General features: G+C 38.7%; 1 long non-coding RNA gene across 1 annotated transcript in view; it reads right to left on the bottom strand.

Moving 5' to 3' along the window:
• The window catches only part of LOC125484537, a 29,933-nt gene that overhangs the window by 12,450 nt on the left and 2,890 nt on the right, over positions 1–14,593 (bottom strand). The window lies entirely within an intron of this gene.

Here is a 14,593-nt window from a genome sequence, read left to right as displayed (position 1 = left end):
TAATGTACATTGAACAATGTGATGAACTAGGTCCATGTTGTATAATTGTTTACCTCAACTTTGAAAGATGTAATAAGTTGAACATTTCTTTGACTTCTTAACCAAGTGTGACCTAACAGAAGGCTGTAATGTTGAAGCGAAATCACTGGATTATAGTGTCATTATGGCTAAGTGGCAGTCCTCTTGTTTCTGATTCAAAGATTGTGGATGCAATCAAATTTGGACTTGAGCAAAAATATAGAGGCTGGTTGTTGTACTGGATTATTGTGTTGTGAGACCCTGTTGCTTGACATATTGAACTCAAATCCATTAATTTTACGGGACTCGAGATTCCATGGAACTTTCAGAAATGATCAGGTAATTTTGCTGTTTTGACCAGTATGCATAGTTTGTGATTACTACCATAACAGATAAAATCTCTCTTTTTAATGTTTGTGGAACGATGCTGTGCACAAATTATCTGCTGTATTCCCCGACAAATCACTGGCGTTTCTGAAGCATTTTTGGGACGTTGAGGTTGTATTTAGTGCTTTGTCAATGTAAGAATGTTTCTTCATTTTGCATAGAATATAAAGAGTAAGAAAAGTTCAAGGATGTGAAGTATCCTGTGGCTGCTTGATATATGGGTTAGAATTAGCAGTGACAGAATTGCTGCAATCGTAAACCCATGGCTTAACATATTATTCAGTCCACCATTACTATGAAGCCAGGGGATTGAATCATGGTTTAATGAGGATTGCAAAAGAACATGCAAGAAGCAGCAGCACACTTGGAAATGAGGCGTCACTGCGGTGAAGCTACAATACAAGACTATGTGCATGCCAAACAGTGGAGGCAGCATGCAACAGACAGAACTAAATGATCATACAATAAAAGTATAATCGAATCAATGCAGTCATACCACGCCATTTGTGAAGTGGGGACAGTAAATAAAACAAAATCGCACTGGAGGAGGCTGCTCAACAAATAGCCCCATTTTCAATAATGTGGTTATCATTGACAAGGAACTGAACTGGATAAACCATTTACGTACATACTGGAGGCATCAAGGCAAGTCAGCAGTTAGGAATTGTGAGGTGAGTAACTCCTCTCCTGACTCCCCAAAGCCATCATCTGCAAGGCCAAAGTAAGGAGTGGAATGGAATACATCCCATTCACCTGGATGAATGCAGCTCCAACAATATTCAGGAAAAAGTAACAGCTCAATCGGTATCATGTCTATGACCTTAAACATTTACTCCCTCCATGTCAAGGCATAGTGGTAGCAACGTATACTAGCATCAAGATTGTTACTGGCACAAAACTCTGAAACTCCCTCTCAACTGTACTTGGGTGTTCCTACAGCAGTGGTTCTGAAGCTTTTCCAACCATAGACTAGTTAAGTGTGAATAATTAGGTACTGATCCTACCAACTCATGTTCACTGGCGACTGTAAAAAGCACATTAGAATTAATGGGAAGAATGTCCCTGCTTTTAATGAGACACCATTCAAGTGATGTCTGATTCCAAGCTGGAATACCTTTATCAAAAACAGAAATTGTTGGAAAAGCTCAGCAGGTCTGGCAGCATCTGTGAAGAAAAAATAAGAGTTATTGTTTTGGGTCCACTGAGCCTTCCTTAGAACTGGTGTAAGTTTATTACACCAGTTGTTTGATGAGTTCTTCTGATTCTCTTTCTCGTTCCTCCCTCCTGCTGTGAAACACCCTTCAGTAGTTATTACAGTGGTCCTATTCAAGAGCGAATTATATACAGATACTTAGATATTTGGAATATACTTTTCATATCCTTTAATATTTGGGATATCTTCATTCTGGCTTCATGTTCACACAACTCTTCCTTATCTTCAGTTTTGAAAATCCATTCCTGCACATGTATGTTATTACAGTAACAAATCTTTATGAACTACATTGCTGTTGTTCCCACTTACGATCACTTGTGTTATGCTGGTGTAGCTGGTCTTCTTTTGTGAGTGGTGAGAATGAGGGTTTCTAATATAATCCCAGTTCTGGTCTTGCACATCAATGACTTGCATTTTGGACTAGCATGGTCATCAGATCACACTTTGAGAACCACTGACTTACACCACATGGACTACAATGGTTCAAGAAGCCAACTTAACACCGCTTTTGCAAAGGCATTTTAGGACCAGCAATGAATTCTCAGTCTTGCCAGTGCTCACATCTCATTAATGAATGAATGAAAAAAACATAAATGTTGAGGGTGGGGTGATCTTCACTGCCACTAATAACGTACAAAAGATTGATTGTTTCTGCAGATCTCAGACCAATTGTACACTTTAGTAACTAATCTCATTGTACCTTCCATGTATTGTTTTTTTTTTGCTATGTCTAGGTAGCTGAATCTGTTGCAAGTCCCCTATCCGTTATTTGGTGTGTGGTGAGCATGTTTATTACCCCATTTGTATGGTGGGTTATTCTATTCTCTTCTCTCTCTCCCAAGGTGACAAAACCTTCAGTAGTCGTCATGATAATGCTATTCTGGAGCAAATGATGCACAACTATTTTTAAATTTGGAATATTCTTTCCAATGAACTTAATCCAATTTTCATTTGGAGTAAAATATCAATTTCTTCGTATGATTGCTGTAATTGCTGCTATCTCTTTATTGTTAATAATTGTTTATCGTACAACCTTAAGGAACAATGGGTTTTATAATCTCTTTTAATGAATATACAAAATGAATGAATGAATGAATGCGTCTTCAAACAGCATCATTAAATGTCTATCGGTCATTTGCTAGTACTTTTTATTCTTGTACCACCTTTTGGCTAGAATTTATACAGATAGGAAAACAGGTTAATAGTCAGCAATTTGATGCAGAATTGTATTAATTTAACTTATAAATCCAGTGATCAATGGTCTTGGCACTTTGCAATTTGCATATTTTAGTTCATATAAGAAATATTTTGGGAAATACTAGATTTTGAAGTCTTGTACTTCAGGGAAAAGACATTACACTTAAACTAGGACTTATCGGGTTTTGCCATCAGATGATGCTGTAAATGGTGAAATTACATTTGATAATATATTCTAAAAATTGATAAACATATTGAGAGCTGAAGTAGATCATTTGGTCCCTTGACTCTGTTCTGCTCTTCAATACGTGATTTGTGTTTCTAATTCCACATTCCTATCTATCCTTAACCTTAGGTTCTTGTTCGGCAAGGAAGTCAATCTACCTTTGTCTTAAAAATATTCAACAACCCTACCTTCACCTCCCAAGTCTGCCAAAGTCACAGAACATTCAGAAAAACATTATTTTCATCTCTGCCTGAAAGGGTAATTTGTAATTTTAAAGCAATGCCTCCTAATTCTGGACTACCTACAAGAGAAAGTATCCTTACCATGTCAAGACCATTCAGAGTCTTATACACTTGAATCAAGTTGCTCCTGTCTTTTGAATTCCAGTGGAAAGAAGCCCAGCCTTTCCAACTCATCCTCATAATTCCTGGTTTCATTCAAGAAGAAATAAGGAATTAAACTAAAGCCTACTAACGGTAGTTAATTTACATTGCTTAAACTTTAAAATTCAAATGTTGACCAGAAGACATGGGAGCAGATGTGGGCCATTCAGTTCATTGATTCTGCTTCACCATTCAGTGAGGTCATAGTTTTTCTGATGATCTTCAACTCTGCTTTCCTGCCTCCCCCGCGCCCTACCCCTCAATTGTCTTACTGATTAAAAATCTGTTGATCTCAACATTGAACATACTTCATGATGCAGTTTCTATAGGCCTCTGCTGAAAAGAATTCCTAGGATTTGTTACCCTCAGAAGAAATTCCTCATTTCCTTCCTCTGGGATTATACCCTCAAATTTCAGACTCCCACAAGAGGAAATAACTTCTCCACATCCAGTTTGTCAATCCCATTACGCCCAACCTAATTAACCTCTCCTAAAAAAAACCCCTCCATACCGAGGATCAACTTAGTGAACCTTTTCCTAGACTACTCCAATGTCAGTATATCTTGTATGAGGGGATCAAAACTGTTTGCAGTATTCTAGGTGTGGTCTAAGGCGTTGTATCATTTAACTTACAATAGCATGATAAGTAGGATATAAGAGCAAGAGTCGGTCATTTGAGCCTTCTCTACCATTTGGAAATTTTGACTGATCCTCACCCTCAACTCCTTGTCATCTGATATCCCTTGATTTTCTTACAGACAAAAAAACCTATTGATTTCAGCACTGAATGTACATCTGGATCCCACTGGGATAGAAGATTGCAAAGATTCAGAACACCCTGAATGAAGAAAGTTCTCATATCAACCTGAAACAATATGTCTTAAGGAAAGTATATATATCTGTAGTTGTGGTGCACTACACTGAACAAAATTTCACTCCAGATGTGCTCTCACTAAATACCTGGAAGGTCGCAGCAGGATTTGATCTTTGAAACTTTCTCTGAAACTCTGAGGTTTCAAGCTCCCCTCCCCAACGTACTCCTGGCTAACATTCGAGCCTTTGAGAACAAAATGGATGAACTTGAAACTAGACTAACCTTCTAAAAAGAATTGAGGGAATGCTGTGTGTTCTGTTTCACTGAGATGTGGATCACTCTTTCTACACCTGACTGTGCCTTACAACATGAGGGCTTCTCAATTCACCGAATGCACTGCTCGGCATCCTCTGGCAAGGCAAGGGGCGGTGGGGTCTGCCCCCTAATCAACACCTGGTGCTCAGATGTAGTGACCCAGTGAGTCACTTCTCCTGGACCTAGAATGTTTAACAGTGAAATGCTGTCCATACTACCTGCCGCACAAGTTCGCTTCCACTATCCTGACAGCGGTCTACATCCCACCCCATGGGGAAGTAAAGAGTGCAATTGATGAAGTATGCAATGATAGTCTTGAGAATGGATTAACCCTAAGCCTTGTTCATCGTAGACGGTGACTTCAACCAGACCAATCTGAAGAATGTGCTACAAAAATTCCACCAACACATCTCCTGTCCCACCAGAGGTCCGAACATCCTTGACCATTGATACACAATCGTTAAAAATGACTCGCTACATCCGCATTTTGAAAATTCACACCACAATGCTGTGCTGCTCCTCCTTACAAGCAGAAATTGTAGCTTGAGATCCCAGTACAGAAAGTAGTGCAGTGTTGGTCTCAGAAAACTGAATGGCTTTTACGGGACTGGTCCGTATTCAAGAACTCAGCGGCCAACCTACATGGATATGCCACTACCATTACAGATCTCATTAGTAAGTGTGTAGATGACAGCGTGCTGAAGAAGTTAATCCAAATGTACCTCAACGAGAAACTATGGATGAACTGGGAGATCCACTCCCTACTGAAGTCCAGGTCTGTGGCATTCAAATATGCAGGTAATCCAGGTACAACCTTCGCAAGGCCATCTTGGATGCCAAGAGACAATACTAAATTAAGCCTGAGACCCAGACTAACCACATGACCACCCATCATTTGTCGCAAGGCTTACACAACATAACGGGCTACAAAATTAAGTCAAACAGAATTGCGGATAACAGTACATCCCTACCCGTTGAGCTCAATGCATTCTATGCTGGCTTTGAACAGTAGGGCAGTAAAATGATATCACCTATACCATCAGCCTCAGATGCACCTGTACCCTCGGTCACCACCGCAGACATTAGATTGGCCTTCTTGAGAGTGAATCCACAGAAAGCGACTGGCCCAGAAGGAGTCCCTGGCCGTGCACTCAGGTCCTGTCTGGATCAGCTGTGGGAGATATTCGCAGACATCTTCAACTTCTCCTTACTACGATCCAAGGTTCCCACCTGCTTCAAGAAGACCACTATCATCCCAGTGCCAAAGAAAATTCATGCTGCGTGCCTCAACGAGTACTGCTCGGTGGCTCTGACATCCGTAATTATGAAGTGCTTAGAGAGGTTGATCATGGCTTGGATCAACTCTAGTCTCCCAGATTACCTTGATCCCTTGCAATTTGCTTACCGGCGCAACAGGTCCACAGCGTGGTGTAAGGACGATCGAGGACATCAAGTTCCTGGGAGTGACGATCACCAGCAATCTGTCCTGGTCCACCCATGTTGATACTGTGGTCAAGAAAGCATGGCAATGCTTCTACTTCCTCAGGACGCTAAGGAAATTTGGCATGTCCGTGAAGACTCTTTAAAAATTTGTATTGGATGCTTTCTATGCTGCATCTATCTGGATGCATAACAGTGTGAAATGGAACTGTTCTTCCCAAGACTGAAAAACACTGCAGAGAGCTGTGAACACAGCCCAGTACATCACGCAAACCAGCCTCCCATCCACTGATGCCACCTGTACTTTCCACTGTGTTGGGAAAGCAACCAACATTATCAAAGACCCATCCCACCCCGCTTGTACTCTCTTCTTCCACTCCATTTAGTTGGGCAGAAGATATAAATGTTTGTATACACGTACGAACAGATTCAAGAGCAACTTCTTCCCCGCTGTTATCAGACTTTTGAATGGACCTCTTTAATGTTAGTGTTGATCTCTCTCTGCACCTTCTCAGCAGCTGAAATATTGTACCCTGCACTCTGTTCTGTTACCCTGATGCACTTTTATAGTACATTCTGCCTGTAAAGCACTTAAGACAACACTTTTCACCATACCTCAGTACACATGACAATAATAAATCAAATCAAATCAAATCTTGTTGTTTAATCCTTTTCAATATAGGTCAATGTATCATTTAACTTCCCAATTGCTTGTGATACCTGAATGTTCACTTTGTTTTTCCTACAAGGATGCCCTCTTTCTGAATAGGTTGCATGGTCTTGCAGAAGGAAAAAGGGACTGACTCATAACAAATACATTGTAAAGGCAATGTTGTTCATAATTCCAATGGTCATGAAACCTCCCATGCTACAATGAAACTGGACAGTAATAGTTTTGGGATGATTGATACATGCTAAATTCACAACAACTGAGAATAACAGAGACGCAAGAAAAATCCAACAAGCTCACACCTGCAACGGCACCACCATCTACCTCCTTAAGCCAGATCAACAGATAGAACTCAGCTCTGAGTTGTGTTTGTAAACATATAATTAGTGTTTCTAATCCTAAATTGTCTGGGTAAATTCAGACAACCTGTTATTAGGTAGAAAGCTATGGTTTATCCACTAAGCAAACTCTGCTAAGGAAGAGTATTGAAATTAGATAGTTTCCTTGTGGAAAGTTTCATTTAAATGGCATGAAAAATGTACAAGGTACAAAACTAAATTGGATAATGGTTTCATTAACGTACAAGCATAAACCTGTGTTCCTTCAGATTACCCTTGTTTATAAACAAAACTCAACTGAAATGATCAATTAATATATTAAACTATTGATTGTTCAGCTACTCACAGTACTGTCATGACCCTAACTGTATCTTACATAGTGGGTATAAAAACATTCCTGAACATTTATTTCAATCTTAAACTCCTTTATAGGTATCAATTATTTTATTTTGATTATCTGTTTGGTATTGCTTTCATCTTCCCTTGTGAATATTTGGAAAAAAGTAATCAGTAAGAATATTAACTAGCTTTTGCTCATTTCCAGTTTTGATTCTATTCACATAAGACGGTAAGATTTAAGAGCAGAATTAGGCCCTTCAGGCTATCGCGTTTGTTCCACTATTTAATCATCTTTTCGAACCTCATAACCCCTGATCTCCTTACTAATCAAGAACCTATCTCTTCTTGAAGACACTCGATGACTTGGCCTCCACAGCCTTCTGCAGCAATGAGTTCCATATCTTTTATTAGGACTTATTGCTACTCTGTCTGGCCCCTTGCTGCTACAGTACCGAAGCTTTTTTATTAACTATATTATGTTTTCTAGTTATATATTTGAAGTCCCTTTCATCCCCTCGGACTATCCTTTATTCGAAGTCTTGATGTTTTAGAACAGTTTCTACTGCTTGGCATCATTAATAAAACCATTTAGACATTGAATCTGTTAATTTTATTTTAGTCACTCTGCACTAATCCATCCACTTCTCAGTTTTTCTTGAAATAAAAATCTTGACTATATCATGCCTTTCTTTGAATCATCACATTTGTCTCCTGTCACATCATAGGCATTGCCTCTGTTGGCTAATCAGAATTGGATGAATTAAAGGCAAGGAAAGTGATTAGAATAACAATGGTCCTGATAACACTGAAAAGATCACTTTTTTTTTGGACTGTGGCTTTAATTGCAAAATGTACTGCATTAAACCAAGGGGCTGTGGAAGATGTTACAGTTTAAAAAATAACAAATTACCCAAACTCATTTGTGCTATATCCACAAGGTGATCTTAGTCAAGTGACAGTGGGTGGGGGAAGAGAGAGAATGCTAGAGTAGAAAATTCTGAGTGGAGAAGTAACAACATTTCTAGCAGCTAGCTATTCTTTCTCTCTGCAAATACACTCTTGAAAAGAAAAACGAAGAAAACACTTTCAGAGACATTGAGTGGGCGAATCCTCAACTGGTGAATGAAAGGTTGAGAATGTTGCGTCTGCAACCTAGGGGCCTCCTCAAACAGCTGAAAATAATCAGAAGAGTACTGAAAGAAAATATCTCACTGTGTAATTCAGACTGGTGCCAGAACTGTACTTCCCTGCACTTTATTTATTTTTGTTCCTTCCTCACCCTAAATATTTGTGTCATGTTTTTCTGTATGTGCATGACAACCACTTTTTAAAAGGATAAAGTTAGAAAGTTTTAAATAGTAATTTGTTTTTCTTTTCTGCTATCAGAACCGATCTGTTTGCAATAAGTAGCTGTTTGCTTGTTAAATACTTAAACCTGATGAGTGTTGTCTTTTAACTTGGGTTTGTCATTCAGGTAAATTGGTGACTTTGGACAGTTCAATTAAACTTTTCACATTCATAAGGACTCCAGGAACAGTAGGGGCTTGACTTCCAGTACCCCATCTCAGTGAGTTGTGACAAAATTTGGGGATTCTGCAGGCAGGGATTTGGAACTAAAGCAATGCACAATTGTGTGTGGAAATAAACTGCAAAATGGGCAGCAGCAATGACTGATGATTATGGTTTGATCCATAAAACTAAACCTTATTTCTGGTAGACCTTAAATTTGACAGGAATAGAATTGGGAGAGTGAAAGGAAAACAAATAACCAGGGGAAAGAAGGAACTGTTGGGAATGCCCTAAGATAATTTCCTCAGATCACAATGGAAGTTGCTGAAGTTGCAGATGAAAATCAAAGGTCTTCCATTATGATGAAGCGGAACTCCTTCATTCAGGATGCTGAAAGTTGCAAAGGATGAATTTGGGGTTCATAGGAGTGAGTCTGAAGAGAGAGGTCAAAAGGAAAATATCATGGATCAACTTATAGCTTTAACTGCAACCAGGAAACTGAGGTAAAACTGCTATGAGTGCTGTTGAGGTGAATACGGTAGATAAGAGATATGAAGGATTTTTTTGGTCAAAAGGGAAAATACACTCCTTGATTTTCCATGACATGGTCAGCAATATGAGTATAAAACAGTTGAAGTATACCACCTATCATCCATATACACATATGAGCTTTGGGGAGATACCAGGAGTGTAACGTTACACAGGAGCATTTAAAAACTTCACAAGAGAAAATTAAAGGATGGGTAGACTGTTATGACTAGGACATTTCAAGCAGGCAAAATTCAGTGGTTGCAATTAGGTAGTTAGGAGGGTTATTTAAATGACTTGTCTGATAAATATTCCTGATCACAGGAGGAAGAATCAATTTTGTCACGTGGACGAGTTGAAGTGATTTCATCGTGAGGAGGAAGATGAGAAACAGCAAGTGTGTCAGCTGGTAAGAGTATGAAGGCTGACAGAATAGAAAGTACGTAATTGAAGGAGAAAGAGTAAGACTATAATATGCAGGAGTAGAAGTTGTCCATTAACAGATTCCTATTCAATTCCTAGGTTAGAAGATAATATTAACAGGGTTAGCACTGCCTCATTTCTTTCTAAACTTGATCTGTTTAGGGGGTATTGCCAAAAACCGTGAAAATCAAAACCTAAAGAAATATCCATTTCTGATAGACCAAGTGGGTTATGTCATTGTTGGGTGACACCGTTTGAGTTTAGAAATGACCCAGCAATATTCCGAAGATTTATGAATCAAGTTGTGGCTGAAGAACCTAACTGTGTAAATTTTAATGTAGAATACCACATGGTAAAAGCATGTAAGGCAATTATAGGACTTGTTTATGCATTTACAGTTAGCTGGTTTAGTAAAGTGCCTGGCTAAAAGTGAATTCACAAAAGCAAGTGTTACTTATCTGGGACAAATTACACAGCTAGCTCAAGAGCATTCCTAAAACTAAACGGAAAATCATTAGATTTTATTGGAAATTTGTGCCTAACATTCACACCAAACATATGCCAGGCAACGCCAATCTCCAATAAGACACAATCTAACCACTGCTCCTAGACATTCAAAGACATAACAATGATTGATCCCCACTATCAAAATCCTGGGGGTTACCATTGACCAGAAACTCACTGGACTTGGTACATAAATACAATGGCTACAAGAGCAAGTCAGAGGGTGTGAATACTGCAGTGACTAACTCATCTCCTAACTCACTAAAGCCTGTCCACCATCTACAAGGCACAAAGCAGGAGTGTGCTGGAATGTTCAACACTTTGCTGGATGCTGCAGCTCCAAAAAAACTCAAGAAGCTTGATACCTTCAGGAATGGAGAAGTCAGTGTGTACTTTTCTAAGAAATTGCATGAATATCAGAGGAAATAATCTACGGTGGAAAAGCAGAGTTTGGAAATATTATCGTTCATCAACATTTTGAAGTCTATGACAGGGTTGCAATGAAGCAACCTATACTGACCGAAGCCACAAGCATTCATTGAAAAGTTTAAAACTTGAAATGCAAGACCATTCAGGAAAAACTTACTGATGCAACCATTCAATGCAAAGATTGTTCACATTGTGTCTATTATCACAATATCTTACCAGCAATGTCTAGTATGTAAAAATGATGGAATAAGTTATGAATTTGAGACAAAGATAAATTGTATTTTACATGGTATTTCATCTCATCTAAGAATGGAGAAAAACCACTTTTGTTTTGGACTGTGGACTTAAAATGAGAAAAGATATGCTTTAAACAGGGGACTGTGAAAGAAGATACTGCAGTTTTGTTTTTAGGAAGAAGAGTGAGTTCCTGGAACTCATCGTGCGTTGCAACTACAATTTGGTCTCCTTTAAGCCATGGGGTGGGGAAGGGAGGTGATAGACTTCAGCTCCATGGCTGTATGTTCAGGGCAGTTTTGCCCAATGACAGACTTCTGATTGTTTTTTTCAACCAGTTTTGTATATGTTCAGTTTTAGTCAGCATAGTAACAAGTTCTTGATTTGTTCCTGGATGAGTGGCTGCAGTTTTGTGTTTTGACAATACAGCAGAAATATCCAGCCAATGAGAGAGAAAACATCTTTTTCAATGCCTTTTTTTGAGTGAAGAAGGAAGCAACACTCTTAGCAGCTAGCTATATGCTCTCTTGCTGTAAATTTCCTTCTTGAAGAGTAAGAGGGAAAAACACCTTCAGAGACACTAAAAGGGCAAATCATCGACTGGGAATAAAAGGTTGTGAATCGGTATGTTTACAATCTCAGGTCTTGCTCAATGATCGAAAAGGGATCAGAAGGGAACTAAAGGAAAATATCTCATTAATGCCTTTAATCTGGACTAGTGGCAGAACTGTGCTTCACAATTTTGTTTTGTTCCTTTCTCACTCATAATATGTGTCTCATCCTGTCTCTTTGTTTGTCTGTTTGTGAACATATGCACAAGGAACATTAGGCTACTTGGCCCTATGAACCTGCTCTGCCATTCAATTAGGTCATGGCTGATCTAATTTTAACCTCAATACTATATTCTTGTAATCCCTGATAATTTTTCAAACCCTTTATAATCAAGAGTCAACCTCTGCCTTAAAAATATTTCAGGATTCTGCATCCATTGCCTTTTGAGGAAGGAAATTCCAAAGACTCTCAAACCTGATTTTTTTTTCCATCATCTCTATGTTACATGTGACCCCTTATATATTTTTAACCACAATGCCTAGTTCTGAGGTTCTCCTAAAAGAGGAAACATCCTTTCCACATTAATCCAATGTATGGTCACATTGTGTATGCCTGGGGACATATCCAATTTTAAGGTCTCTAAAATTACTAATACTTTCTCCCTCTCAATTGTAATTTGTTAGAGTATATCACGGTACACTTCCCTGATTTCTATACTTACATCATTCTTCTCTATGTGAATACCAATATAAATTTAAAACCTCACCTAGGTATTCTGTGTATGCATATGGATGTCTTTAAAAAGGGGGCAGAGTTTAAGTTATAGAGACTATAGTAATTTGCATTTGTTTTCTGCTATTGGTTAAAAACAATCTGTTTGTTATTCATAACTGTTTACTTTTTAATGACAGAAACTTGACGAATATTTGCTTTTACCTGAGTTCATGAGTCAGGTAAACTGGGAACTTTGAATAGTTTGATTAAATCTTTTAACATTTGTAATGATTCTAGGCATGTGTGGGGTTTGATTTCCAGCACACTACTCCAGTGAGGTGTGACAATCTTTTGTTATGTGATTTTTTTTTTAATCAACGTCCAATAAATTGTGAGCAATGCCCAAGGAAATCTGCCTGTTGTGTTTAGAGGTCATCTGTGCCAAATACATCTGGTATGACTCAGTCTCTTAATCTGATAGTGTGTGACATGATTACATGCATTTGGCTTAAATACTGCTTCCACAAAACATCCACTGTGAAGTTTGGGAATGCACCAATAAGTAAATTAGCAAAAAATGTATAATCACACATTACTTAGCAAATAAATACCGAAGACAGACAACAAGAAAATCACTAAATATTTTGTGAAAACCCTTTCAAAAATCTAGGTTTCTTGCTTGTTTGAGAACTTAGAATTGTAGCATGGAAAGAAGTCCTTCGGTCCATCATGTCCATGCAGGTCATCAAACACTTATCCACTCTATTTTCCAGCACTGGACCTGTACCCTTGAATATAATGGCACTTCAAGTGTTCTTTTTAAATGCGTGTTAAATGATTCCTGCTTTTACCACACTTTCAGGCAATGAATTCTATTCACCCTTGACCTTCTGGATGAATAAATTCTTCCTTAAATCCCATCTAAATCTTTCATCCATACTTTACATCAATGCCCCTTTGCTATTGATCCCTTCACTAAGAGGAAAAATGTCTTCCTATCTATCCAAAATATGCTTCTCATAGTTTTCACTACTTAGCCTTCTCTGCTCTAGGGAAAACAAACCCAGCCTATTTAGTCTTTCTTCATAGCTAAAATACTTCAAACCAGGCAATGTCCTGGGGAATCTCCTCTATACCCACTCTAGTGCAGTCAGGATGTCCCTCAAGATATCCTTCCTATGGTGTGGTGACCAAAACTATACATGGTACTCACCTGTGGCCTAGCATCTTATACAAGTTCCCCTTAAAAGCAGGAAAGTTGATTGTAATAATAAATACAAACTTATTTTGTGCCTCATTTAAAATATCACTTGTTTTCAGTTAGGGATAGTACCACATAAAAACCTAGACTGGAGTTCGTAACATTTTGTGAATCTGTCACGTTTTTAGTTGAATGAAGAGAGTCAACAACACGGTGTAATAATCTGAATGTACCAGTGTCAATTTGCTGAAACACATTCTATACAAATCTCGCAAGATCCACCCCATGACATTCTGCAAGTAATCTGTGCTGTTAACTCTTATTTATTTTATGTTTAATAGCAGTTCGCAAAGCATGGGAAACTTTGTATTCAGAAGACCTCCCCTCCAGATATACATACTGACAGGCCAACATGTCTTGCCAGTGTTCTTTATCTTTACAAGCCTCTTCCCACTAATCTTCCACTCCTCCTATCAACATGCTGTTCTATAGTTTTCTCCCTCATATGTTAGTGGTTTTCTACGCTAGTTGTCTAAATCACCCCTTATATTGGAATTCTACATTCTAAGCACTCTCTGGGTAAATGAATTTCTCCTGTGTTCTCTATTAGATTTTTGAGTGATTACCTTATTTTTCGAAACCTAGCTTTAGTCTTCCTACAAGTGAAACATCTTCTCTATATCTACCCTATCCCCAAATTCTGTCATTATCTTGAAGACCTCTATTAGATCACAGTAAATCTTCTAGAGCCCCAGTCTGTTTAATCCTTCCCAACATGTAGAAGTCTAATAAAACTTTTTTATTGCACCATCTTGATGTTCTTTTTATTGGACCAGAATTGACAACAGTATTCTAAACTGTGCTCTAACCATGGTTCTTCATCATAGACTCCCTACAGTGTGGAAACAGGCCCTTCAGCCCAACAAGTCCACACCGAACCTCGGAGCATCCCGCCCAGACCCATCCCCCTATAACCCACCTAATCTACACCTCCCTGAACACTACAGGCAATTTAGCATGGCCAATCCACCTAACCTGAACATCTTTGGACTGTGGGAGGGAACCGGAGCACCCAGAGAAAACCCACACAAACACGGGGAGAATGTGCAAACTCCTCACAGACAGTCGCCCGAGGCTGGAATCGAACCCAGGTCCCTGG

Source organism: Rhincodon typus, chromosome 12 (genome assembly GCF_021869965.1).
Source record: "Rhincodon typus isolate 14 chromosome 12, sRhiTyp1.1, whole genome shotgun sequence".
In the NCBI taxonomy this organism is placed as follows: domain Eukaryota; kingdom Metazoa; phylum Chordata; class Chondrichthyes; order Orectolobiformes; family Rhincodontidae; genus Rhincodon; species Rhincodon typus.
This window is presented reverse-complemented; position numbering and strand designations above follow the sequence as displayed.